The sequence below is a fragment of the Opisthocomus hoazin genome, chromosome 1 (assembly GCF_030867145.1).
Source record: "Opisthocomus hoazin isolate bOpiHoa1 chromosome 1, bOpiHoa1.hap1, whole genome shotgun sequence".
Taxonomy (NCBI): Eukaryota; Metazoa; Chordata; class Aves; order Opisthocomiformes; family Opisthocomidae; genus Opisthocomus; species Opisthocomus hoazin.
This window is the reverse complement of record NC_134414.1, coordinates 6605506-6618172: the sequence shown is the minus strand read 5'-3', so window position 1 is coordinate 6618172 and position 12667 is coordinate 6605506. Positions and strand designations below refer to the sequence as shown.

The 12667-nt window shown below is 48.1% G+C and overlaps 1 protein-coding gene across 11 annotated transcripts in view; it reads left to right on the top strand.

The window, feature by feature from the left end:
- The window catches only part of PAK1 (p21 (RAC1) activated kinase 1), a 124328-nt gene that overhangs the window by 60334 nt on the left and 51327 nt on the right, over positions 1 to 12667 (top strand). For 6 of the 11 annotated variants that reach the window (XM_075415924.1, XM_075415916.1, XM_075415898.1 and 3 more), the window contains one exon: positions 4954 to 5032. The exons of 3 other annotated variants lie outside the window; for them this stretch is intronic. The gene's annotated coding sequence lies outside the window, so the exon portion shown is untranslated. Of the gene's footprint in view, positions 1 to 4; positions 573 to 4953; positions 5033 to 12667 lie in introns of those variants that run through there. 2 more of the 11 variants (XM_075415907.1, XM_075415970.1) reach the window with 2 other exon arrangements.

Genomic DNA, 12667 nt, shown 5'->3' with positions numbered 1-12667 from the left:
TAAGGGTCCCTTTTTGTTTTATTGACTATAAAGCGTGCGTGATAATTACGCATTCTATTATATAGATAGGGGACCTTAGAAATGCTTGTAAATATCTGCAGGGTGGGTGTCAGGAGGACGGGGCCAGACTCTTTGCAGTGGTGCCCAGCGACAGGACAAGGGGCAATGGGCACAAACTGAAGCAGAGGAAGTTCCAGCTGAAGATGAGGAAGAACTTCTTCCCTCTGAGGGTGACGGAGCCCTGGAACAGGCTGCCCAGAGGGGCTGTGGAGTCTCCTTCTCTGGAGATATTCAAGACCCGGTTGGACGCGGTGCTGTGCAGCCTGCTCTGGGTGACCCTGCTTCGGCAGGAGGGTTGGACTGGGTGACCCAGAGAGGTCCCTTCCAACCCCTACCATTCTGTGATTCTGTGATTCTGTGTTTACGGGACAATTGCTGTGTTAGCTGAAATACTGCAGCCTTTCTGGAGGACAAAAGCCGACTCCAAGCAGGAGCGGTTCAGCTTCTCTGACTCGGACTCCGGGGGCCGGGGACGAGGAGTTTCCTCGGTTTTCTGCTCGGCGGTGGCAGAGGTATCTGTGCGGCTGCTGTTTATTACGCTGGCAGTAATAGTTTAATGGACTCGCATGCAATAAATTGCTATTTTGTGTTCATGTGTGGTTTACAACAGTATGTAAGAGAGTTACTTATGCCTTTTAATTTGCATCATTCAAGAAGGCAATATGTTAAAGATGTGATTATGATATCAAGGGTTTGTGAAGTGGAGGGCAGACAGGGTTTTCCTTGCTCCAAAGATTTCCTGTCTGGAGAGCAAAAGTCATAAACATGACGACTATGAGAATCTTTTTCCTGGTTTCTTTTGCCTTTTTTTTTTTTTTTTTACTTTGAGTCAAGCTTCTTTCCTTCTGCATTTGTATCGTCTTAAAAAATAATTAGTTTCAGGGTATAATGCAAGCGTTCGAACTAATCTGTGGAAGCCTTGTCATTTGGTAACCAAGTGCTGCTTTTACGTTCGAAGCTTCTTCAGCAGCGCGTGTGCTTAGTTTGACTCTTGCTCCGAAACAAGTGACGTGTCAGTCCCTGAAAGACCCGCTGTCCCTTGGCTAGCTTTTAAACTTTTTTGTTTTGTTCGGGGTTTTTTCTGTTGGTTACTTTCGGGGAGGTGCTGTGACAGCTAAAGAGGCCGTACCAAATCCATACGCACTGTGTCCTAGTTGGTGCCTTGATTATCTACAGGGATGTGACTTAGGGCTACGAGGATGATGAGGGGACCGGAGCATCTCTCCTATGAGGAAAGGCTGAGGGAGCTGGGCTTGTTGAGCCTGGAGAAGAGAAGGCTGAGAGGGGACCTTAGAAATGCCTATAAATATCTTCAGGGTAGGTGTCATGAGGACGGGGCCAGACTCTTTTCAGTGGTGCCCAGCAACAGGACAAGGGGCAATGGGCACAAACTGAAGTAGAGGAAGTTCCGTCTGAGCATGAGGAAGAACTTCTTCCCTCTGAGGGTGATGGAGCCCTGGCCCAGGCTTCCCAGGGAGGTTGTGGAGTCTCCTTCTCTGGAGATATTCAAGACCTGCCTGGACGCGGTCCCGTGCAGCCTGCTGCATGTGACCCTGCTTCGGCAGGAGGGTTGGACTAGATGACCCACAGAGGTCCCTTCCAGCCCCTGCCATTCTCTGTGATTCTGTGTGATTCTGTGTGACTTGAACCATAGGTATCAATCCTGCCATGTGCAAGGTGCTGCTGCCTCTAGGGATCCAAAGGAAGGATCCACTTAAAAATCCGATGCTGCAGACCCTGTGCTGTGGTCGGTGAAATCGGTGGCTGCAGTTTGGGTGGGATCCAGGCCTTCTGTTCAGAGCAGCGATCCTGTACAGAGCCCTTCACTCGTGGAATGCACGAACGGGCTGTTGCTTGGCTCCCTGAGGGACACAGGTCAGCCTGGGTTGAACAGGGCTGATAAAGCTGCATTTCCCTCAGGGGAAACGTTCAGCTTGGACATGCAGTCAACTGGGAAAACACTGACCAAATAAGAGCGTGGAACAGGGATGGGAAACACCATCAGCCAGCAGCAGACTGGTTTCCTCAGCACCCATGGTGTTGGGTCTGGGCACAAAGGCACCGTGTGGGCAGCAATTAGCTCTCAGACCTTGATGTTTGCTGGCTGTAAACCCATACACCTTGGCCCGGGTCGTGCTGAGGGTGGCAGCAATTATTCTAGGGCTGTTCTGGAGGTGTCTGTGGGAGAAGGCGACAATTTGGGAGGTGGTGCTGGAAAGAGGTTCTGGAAGAGCATCTGTCTGTTGTTGGTGTTGCTTTTCGAATTGCTAATAACGGCAGGGAACCAAACGTGGGAGATCGTTGCACAAGTTCAGTGATGTCCTGAATGCAACCGCGTTGTGGGTTTTTCGCTTCTCAAAGTCTGGTTTGCTTGGCATTGAGTAGCTTTGGGAGATGTGTGTTTTTAGCCACTGTGCTTTTAAAATCAGCACGCTAAGAACCCTGTTAATGTGGAGTTGCGAGAATATGTGCACGTGCAGCCACGTATGGGTTGAATTCAGCTGTTACAAAGTGCACCCTTGGAAACCTCATCTCAGACGTTGTCAGCACGTCCTTCCTATTTTGCCAGTTTTCAGAAGCTGCCAGGTAGCACCGTGTGGGAAGTGTTACAGGGCGTTACGGGATAAATCCTGAACTCCTAATTTGGGCCAAACTCCCACTGTTTTCAGTGGGTGGCTTGCTGGCGTTAAGGCCAAGTACCCCTTCGCTCTCGCAGATCACCTTTCTCTCTTTTTAAAGTCAAGGAGACTGGGAGTTGGTGCCTGCACCTTGTGTTACAGATCAAACTGCAGGACTGTGGCCCTTAAAATTTATACCTGCGCTTGGATTTGTGAACAAGAAGTTGGTTAAATAAAAACATTTCCAGTAACTGTTAGTTAGATTCTCAGTAATGCTGGTGAAATGCCAGAGATCTGAAAACAGAAATTAGCTGGTGATTAAAGCAGTGCAGAAAGAAGACTTTCATTCTGTAGGAGAAACACTGACGTTCTGAAAACGCTGCTTTTCATAAATGGAGAAAATATAACCATTTTTAGTTTAAAATAAAAACTTTAAATTCTTCCAAAATATCAACACAAATTAATTGAAATATTGTTTGTTCAGGTAATTTTTTTTTTTTTTTAGGAAAATGTTTCTATGAAATGCCTGCAACTTTTGTCTGAATATTGCTTTCTAGTAGGAGATACTGAATTGCATATATTTAGAAGTTGATAGTTTGGAAGTGGGTACCTGAAGTCCCCGAGTGTCAACAAAGAGTTGAGGTCATATGCTGTTCTGGCCTCTTCTGTCTGTGCAAGAAAGAGGAAAATGTTGTGTTTGGGATGGCAACGCTCAAAAAACCAAAATGGTATCCCAATAGTAAAAAAAGAAAAAGGCCCCAGACCCTTTGAAGAACGTTGCTGCGCAAACCTTGTCTGGCCAGACGACTTCTCAGCCGACGTAAGAGCTCCTTTCCTTCACCTCAGTGGAGCATCGTCATTAAAGTCTGCCTGAACCCGGCTTGGCGTTGGCCTTGCGTGTTGTGGCAGGGCAGCCTAAGACCTTGCTCAGCTGCAGGTGAGGCTTTGAAGCCCACGCTGTGTTTTCTGCCTTCCCCGCTTCCTTCTAGCTGGTCTCTACCTGTCGGACCAGCTAGGGAGGGCTCTTCTGTCCCATCATCTGGGCTTGTTCAGCCTGAGGAAGAGAAGGCTGCGAGGGGACCTTATAAATGCTTATAAATATCTTCAGGGTGGGTGTCAGGAGGATGGGGCCAAGCTCTTTTCAGTGGTGCCCAGCGACAGGACAAGGGGCAATGGGCACAAACTGAAGCAGAGGAAGTTCCAGCTGAACATGAGGAAGAACTTCTTCCCTCTGAGGGTGATGGAGCGCTGGAACAGGCTGCCCAGAGAGGTTGTGGATTCTCCTTCTCTGGAGATATTCAAGACCCTCCTGGAGACGGTCCTGTGCAGCCTGCTGTGGGTGACCCTGCTTTGACAGGGGTTGGACTAGATGACCCACAGAGGTCCCTTCCAACCCCGACCATTCTGTGATTCTGTGATCTGGACTCGACAGGGGAGGAAAGGTTTTCCCATCCCTTTAGCCTCTGCTGTTGAGTTTCCCATCAGGATTGCATACACAGTTCTCTTTTTTTTAACTAAGAATGTGTTTCTTGTGCTAACTGAAGTTGCAGAAGCACCTGGAAGGGATTTTTTTCATGCTGTGTGCTCTGTAGCTGCTTGAATTGCCTTTTCTTTAAAGAGGTGATTGACTGATCGGAGGAGGGCAGAGCAAACAAGAAGTACTGGCACTTTCCCCCCCCCCCCCCACTCTTGTGCCTCCAGGATCACAGATGGGGTCTGTGTGAGAACTGGGACGAGAGCTTGCATCTCCCAAGTATCAGGACTGTGCTCCACACGTTAAACCTCAAAATGAGGGTGTTACAGTACTGGTCCCAACTCCTTCACGGATTTTCTGCTCATGATTGTCACTTATCACCTCTGCTAATTTGTCTTCATCACTAAACTGGGGGCTTGGATGCTGTTAACTAAAAATCCACTTGCTTCAGGTCAGTGGTTGGAATGATGCTGCTTATCTCTCTCCTTTAGAGCCTCCCCGCTGCTTTTTGTGGCTTGTAATTGTGGAATTGGTGAGGTTGGTAGGAACCCCTGGGGATGGCCTCATCCATCCCCTCACTTCACCTGGTGGCAGCTGGAGCAGTTTGCTCAGGGGCATCCCCAGTGGGGTTTTAAGCACTCCCAAGGATGGATACGCCACCATTTTTCTGGGCAACCTGTTCTGTGGTTTGGTTCCCCCCTCCAGAAAAAAGGTTTTGTGCTTGGTTTTTTTGTTCTGTTTTGTGTTTTGTTTTTTTTTTTCCCTCCTTCTTACATTTAAGTGGAATTTTCTGTATTTCAGTTTGTGCCCATTGCCTCTTGTCCTGTTGCTGGATACCACCAAGAAGGGCCTGGTTCCATCTTCTTTACACGCCCATCAGGTATTTATGCATGTTTATAAGATCCCCCTGAGCTTTTCATTATGCAGGCTGAACAATGCTAGCTCTTTCAGCCTCTCCTCCTAAGTCAGAAGCTCCAGTCCGTTAACGACCTTTGTGGCCCGTCTCCAGTATGTCCATGTCTCTCCTGTACTGGGGAGCCCAGCACTGGTCCCAGCACTCCAGGTGTGCCTCACCAGCCCTGAGCAGAGGGGAAGGATCCCCTCCCTCGACCTGCTGGAAGTGTCCTTCCTAATACAGCCCAGATGCTGTTGACCTTACATGAGGAAGAACTTCTTCACTCTGAGGGTGACGGAGCCCTGGACCAGGCTGCCCAGGGAGGTTGTGGAGTCTCCTTCTCTGGAGATATTCAGGACCCTCCTGGACGCGGTCCTGTACAGCCTGCTCTGGGTGACACTGCTTCAGCGGGGGGGTTGGACTACATGACCCCCAGAGGTCCCTTCCAACCCCGACCATTCTGTAATTCTGTGATTCTGTGACCTTCCTTGCCGCAAAGGCGCTGCAGAGGCTCGTGGTCAACTTGATGTCCACCAGGACTCCCAGATCTTTCCCTGCACAGCTGCATTTCTGCCGGTTGGCTCCCAGTCTGTGCTGGTTATTCCTCCCGAGCGGCAGGGCTTTGCGTTTTCCATTGCTGAACTTCTCAAGGTTGGTGTTGGCCCTCTTCCCCAGCCTGTCCATAGCCCTCCGAGCGGTAGCACACCCATCTGGTCTGTCAGCCCCCCCTCCCACTCTGTGCCACCACCCAGAATCTTTCCTTTATGAAGAATCCAGAGCCCTGCGTGAAGTGTTTAATGAATCAAATCTCTCAACACTTCTTGAAAGTTCATTGTCTGATTTTCCCTGGTGAACAGCAGAGATGAAGTAACTTTCCCAGCGCTAAAAGAACATTGCATACTGTGCCTTGGAGTGAAGGACTTCATCGTTATTAAAGACTTTAATTCCTTGAATCTCGGATACTTCCTGCAATACCAGCTCAAGCCCTATCCTAACACCATAGCAACCTGCTATAAGTGTCACTGTATAATGTGGCTTGTTGGCCAGAAGCTGGCCAAGGAACGCTTTCTAGGGCAGGAAATCCATGAGGTCGGTAGGAGAGTGCGGTAGAATGAGAGAAAAACCCTATTGTAATTTAATAGTGTTGCAAAGTGATTGGTTTTTTCCTCCCCTAAACTGTGCCCCAGAGGAAACGGGGACATCAACTGAAAGTTTCTCAGCGCTTTATCTTTATCCCCCTCCCCCAAAACCTACACCCTAGGCACAGTCTAAACCTCTGGGCTAACAGATGGTGTTGAGAGGGAGAGGGAGGGGGAACGATTTGCATCTAAATAGCTGAAATAAAAAAGGGTCATGTCCCGCAGACCAGCCCCACTCACCTGCTGTTTAAATCCCCCTGAGAACCAGGCGAACGCGCTTCGTTTTTTAACGTCTGCATCAGCTGTACTTGCTCTCCGAAGCATTCTGTCCTGGAAGAGCTGCGAGCCCGGGCATCGTGCTGGATGGGTTGTGTTCTGGCCCCAAAATGATCAACTCTTAAGGATTTGGCATCTTTGAATGCAGTTGACAGCCACTTTTGTTCAGCCCTCCCGTCGGAGTGACTGCTGTTGGCTGTCGTAATTAGCGCAAGCGCTAATGGTATAGAAAAGGTTCAGACCAAAGATTACCTCTTCCAGCAGCTTCATACTTGCTTGGCCGCGTGACTCAGACGTGCTCTTGCTGTACGGCCCTGTGGCCTCACGCCACGATATTCTGCTCTGTGTTGGCATGTGGGTGAGACGGGCTTCAGCCCTCGTGACCACCGAGCTGCGGCACAGCGGAGATCCTGGTCCCGCAGGACCGTGGCACGGTTCGGTGTTGGGTGGCCATGCTTAATCCCGCATAGACGCTCAACCAGGTTCCCGAGGCTTTCTGGCTGCGCGCTGTAAACAAATTGCCAGGTTAAACTAAGATCTTGCTGCTTCGTAATGATTTTCTTCTGGAGTGTAAAGGTGTAAAAGTTCTTCTAACTGTTCTTCTTCTGGGGGCGGGGAGGGGAAAAGAAACACTCGCCCACCTCTGCTACATGTTCATGGAGACTGCTCTGGGTCTGCCCCCTGTCCTAGCAGCAAGGGGTGAGCGTCTGTCTCTCCAGGCAGACTTTCTCAAAGTTTAAGGCTGCGGAAAGCCTGTAGTAAGGAAAATCTTCCCACTTCATCGTAGTTGCGTACGCTACTGACACACTGAAACTGTCCTACCTGATTTCCTACCCGTGTTTGAGGGACGCAGGCAGGGGAGGAGGCAAGAGCCCTTCACAGCTGAAGTTTAGTCTTAATGCTAAATACCAGGATGAGCGAAACCTGCTTCTACCCACCAGTTCCTTAGACTTCTACACTCAAATGCAGAAAATAAATCACATGAAGACGGTCCCAAGTGGTTCAGGAGCTTTGTTATTTTTGTCTGTTGGCGTCTTCTCCACCTCCCAATAAGCCAGAGGCATTTGGAGTTCGAGTTTGGCAGACCTGAGGGCTCAGCAGCACAGGGACTGGTGAAGGAACTTGGTGGGGACCCACCACTGTCTTCTGCATGGTGACCTGGTAGAAGAAAACTTCTGCAGAGGAGGATTCCTGTTCCTGGAATCAGAAGACTCTGAACCTCTTCTTTCTTCAACAAGAGCCTGAAGGGAGATTGTGAGGTTAACTTTGTCCGAGCTGCCCGGCCCTCCCTCCCGCAGGTGTCTTGGAAGGGGAGGTGGGCTCAAGAAGTGTCTTCGTTTTCTTTTCTCCTTTAATTCCGAAGTGCGTTTCCATACAGTGAATGGCAGTGGCTGTATGACCTGTATGCCTGAGGTCAGCGTGGATTTGGGCAACAACCTTGTTTATATGCCTTCGGGGAGTTGGTTTATTTATTTTTTAGATTAATACGGATTCCAGTTAGTGGAAACAAGATCCGGTGTATGCATACTTACAGAAGTAACTAGGCAGTGCGTAATACCAAAGTATATGAATTTGAGGTTGTGGAGTCTCCTTCTCTGGAGATATTCAAGACCCGCCTGGACAAGGTCCTCTACAGCCTGCTGTAGGTGACCCTGCTTCGGCAGGAGGGTTGGACTAGATGACCCACAGAGGTCCCTTCCAACCCCTACCATTCTGTGATTCTGTGTGATTCTATAATTCGGAGCTGCCTATTGTGCTTTATAACTTTTAACAGCTTTTTTTTTTTAGTACTTTACATCGCTCGAGGAGAATTATGTTTTATAAATGGTCATACGCTGCGTACGCACTGTCCGGCAGTGAACAAAGTGAGTTACTTGGGTGGCGCGAGTCATACAGACGTGCACATAGACATGTGTGTGTGTGTACATACATTCACACACGCACACTCTCTTCCCTACTGCTTGCTCCATCTCTGCCCTGCTCCTCTGCCCCCTTCCCTTGGACCCCAGCTCAGTGACCCGTGGAGGTAACCGGCTCTGGCGGCTGTGCCGGCTTGTGCTGCTGCTGTCCCCCGTGGATAAAGCGCTTGTTATGCAGCGGGGCCCCGCGCAGCGTGTGAGAGCGAATCCAGAAAGGGAAGATGATTTTTGAAATGCTTCTTTTGTCTTTTTTTTTTTTTTAAATAAAATCTTCTAAGTTGTGCAGCTGGAGAAGAGACGCCTGTTACTCTTTGACAAAGGAGGCAAAAGGTGGAAATGCGAGGCAATAAGAGGCACCCCTTGAGGCGAGGTTTGCAGGTAGTGGAGTGAAGAAGAGGAAAATGGTGTTTACTGGCCTGACATGTACGCTTCTTTCATTTCATTGTTTTTCCTCCTTTTTTTTGAAGCAGCTTAGCAAGTGACTGACTGACATTGGAACATTGATTGCTCTGTCTTCCTGGCTCTCCAGCTGAGAGAGGTGCTTGTACAGAAAGGACCGTTCTGGTAGTTTACAGCGTTTTTTCAGTCACTTTCTGGGTGTGGAACTAATAAAAAAAGATGTGCTGGACTGGAACCATGCCTAAAGCAATCCTCAGGATAATAGGATTATTTGACTGATTTTTAATTAAAATAGAATTCTAACTAGATTATTTTGAGCATATATTCAGCCCTGGTTTGTTGTTACTGGTCTAATTGCCTCCTAAATTAGAGATACCAATATTCTAATTCACCCTTTCCCTCTGAGGACACAGATGTGGAGAGAGTGTGAAATGATATGTAAATGATATACAGGCGTGCAGGGTAGAAAATGGTCTTTAAAGACATTAGCCAAAATTTAGGTCTTCTCTTTACCTGCGATGTCTTGACAGAGAGAATGATAAATTGATATGTTTCTGTATTTATTTATTTCTCTGTCCTGATAGGTCTTTTAAACGCTTAGAAATATAACCTGAGAAAAACGCCAGTAATCTCAGCCTGTGAGGAAGGAGCAGTTAATGAATCTCCAAGGAAATATCCAGAATACGGATGCTCTGTGGGGGAGAGAAGGTTAGGAGCCAGCGGAGCAGGGGCTGCAGACAGTCCATCGGATCCAGGACAGAAGGTGGCTGCTGATAACAGAAGATATTAAAATGACAGACTTGTGGGCTGATGGGCTCAGGGCGGCGTTTTGAGAGCCCAGTTCAAAGGGTCTTTGGGATTCGACCACTTGTATTCGCGATCTCTCGATTCAGCTTCGTCAGAAACAAAGCTTTAGGCTTTTGCAGATTTTTAGTTGTATTAAGGACTGAAACCCTCAGCGGAATTTTTGCCTACGGGGAGGGAAATTCAAACCACGCTAGAAGTTCAAGGAATATACATTAGGCTTAAATCCAACTTATATTTTTAAAGAAAAAAGGGGCCTAGCACCATGGCAGGCAACAAATTTGGATGTCTGTTTTATCATATTTTAATAGAGCAACAGAGTCTGATAAAACTTCATGAGGCTTTAGTTAAAGGTAGAAAGTTTAGTAGAGGCTTTAGTTAAAGTAGAATGTTTAAGCTCCGCGGATGTAACTAGATATGCTTTGAAGAGTGTTCACAGAATAAACAACAGTTATTTCCAGCCTAAAGTGACTTTTCTTAAAAATAAAAGCAGCCAAACGTGCGTATCTTGGGAGGCTGTAAATCAGCACCTGCTAATACCAGCAGTGTGAGAGTAACCAGGAGTGGGGGAAAATTCGGCTCAGAGGAAATGACTGGAAAAAAAGAGCGGAAGAAGCAAGCTCATACTTGCAAAGGAGACGGCTCACTTAAGCCGTCAGGTCGTGCTCTGTTCTAGATTGATTTGCAGGATCCTTTTTGGGCCCCTCACTACAAGAAGGACGTTGAGGGGCTGGAGTGTGTCCAGAGAAGGGCAATGAGGCTGGTGAGGGGTCTGGGGAACAAGTCTGATGAGGAGCGGCTGAGGGAGCTGGGGCTGTTCAGTCTGGAGAAGAGGAGGCTTGAGAGGAGACCTTCTCGCTCTCTACAGCTCCCTGACAGGAGGGTGTAGTGAGGCGGGGGCTGGTCTCTTCTCCCCAGTAACCAGTGATAGACTGAGAGGCAATGGCCTCAAGTTGCGTCAGGGGAAGTTTATATTGGATATTAGGAAAAATTTCTTCACTGAAAGAGTGATCAGGCCTTGGACCAGGCTGCCCAGGGAGGTAGTGGAGTCCGCATCCCTGGAGGTGTTCAGAAACCGTGTGGATGTGGCCCTTGGGGACATGGTTTAGCAGGCATGGTGGGGTTGGGTTGAGAGTTGGACTTGATGATCTCAGAGGTCTTCTCCAACCTTTTTGATTCTATGGTCTCCTTTCCCACAGCCGGCGTGAGGACACGGTTTAGCAGGCACGGTGGTGTTCAGTGGACGGTTGGACTTGATGATCTTAGAGGTCTTTTCCAACCTTAATGATTCTATGATACTCTATGATCCCTCTGCGAGAAGTGTAAGAACAGGAGAGGAGGAGTTAGCGCGGGTTGTGCCACAGTGGGTGTGCAGACGTGAGCTTTGGTGGAGAGGGAGGCAGCACTTCCATGAGGCAGGGTGTAAATGCCGCAAAGCGGATGGGGCAAAATTGGCTCGGGAAGTGCAGCCCCACGCGTTTCTCCTGGGTGTGCTCAAGGGCCGACGCTGGGGTTTCGTGGGGGCTCTTGTGAAACAGCTGTTTCCAAAACTGGCTGCCCTGTTCCAATCTGAGTTTTACAGCAAACAGAGCTGCTACTGTAAAGGTGAGAGGTGAAATTGTAGCGGGCTGGCTACGGAGTTGAACATCTCTCATTTTACACTCTCTTGCCTTGGATTTACAGCAGGAGAGGGAGGGAGTGTGGCAGGGAGCGTGGGGTGGATGCTGGAACGAGGATTGGTTTGAGTGCCTGAACGCTGAGGAAGCTTTGGCGTTACGGGTAGGTAGCAGGAACCTCTACGAGAGTGTGCTGGTAGCGAACGTCCTTGAATCTTAACTATTAGAATTAAGGAAGGATGATCAGAAAACTTGATCTTCTGCATGCTGTGCTCTCCTAGGGAGGCTAATTCACATGCTGATGACCTTAGTGGGAAGTAGCCATGGGAGGGAATACTATACTGAACAACATGCCTTGACCCATGCGGCTTCCTAGGACACTGCTCTTTGGTTGTTGTCTCCATTCTGGAGATCTGGTGAGTTTTGGCTAGCACTGAGAAAAGGTACAACACTGTCTGTAAAGCTGCTTGACTGCTCAGTAGTGACCATGAAACGATTTTTAGCATTTGAAGTAAGGTGGGCAGATGCAAGCAACCTGACAAAGCAGTCTTGAGATGAATAAAACATGCTTACTGGCAGTCCATCCATCACTGAAATCCAAATTCTGCTGAGTTTGCAGTTCATTTTGTTGCTAATTTTTTGATGTAGATGCTTGTCCCCTGGGAATTGGATTGAAAGGAGCAAGTTGCTGCAGATGCTGACAAGGCTGTGCTCAGAAGTTCGATCAGTCTCTGCTGGATTGGGTTCTGTGTCTGCAGCTGACGTTGCTGCTTCATGAGAGAGAATGAGGTTTAAGTAGGTAGCAGTGAAGATCCATGCATCCTACTTAAAGCTGCTTAGGTAATCGTAGCAGCAACACAGGCTAAGAAGATCCATGCCTCAGAAAGACTTGCGCAAAGATGGGGAGGAAAACCTTGCCTACTATTTCTGGTCCTGTTATTAACTCCTACTCCGAATTGCATAGAGCCTTAAAATGGGCCTGCTGCTGTAAGAAGTGATGTTCTTGTATTTCCTTTTATTCAATGGAGTAAAAATAGTTCACTTGGCTCATGGGCTTTATTTAACTGAGCGCTAATGCAGGGTTGTGTCATAATATATTGCAGAAACAGCAGATCCTTTGTACCACTCCTGTAGAGCTTTCTTTGCTGACATAGAGTAAGTATGATTGGGATCCGAGTAAATGATGTGATATAAGGCCTGACGGTACCTCCTAAGAACAAACTGCTGCTCATTAAAGTAGGGTTTAAGATGATTCTTAATGGACTAGTGAATGCTCCTCAGTCCATTTGGTACAAGGAAGGAAGTCCAAGAACACGAGACCTTGCCACAGTATACTCGCTACGCTTACTTCTGTGCGTACTGGGATTATAAACTAGGTACAATGGGGCGTTTTGCTGGATTATAAACACAGAGCTGACACTCTACCAGCAAAGGAGGCTTTACTGTGAAAGCTCAGTTAGGTGGAAA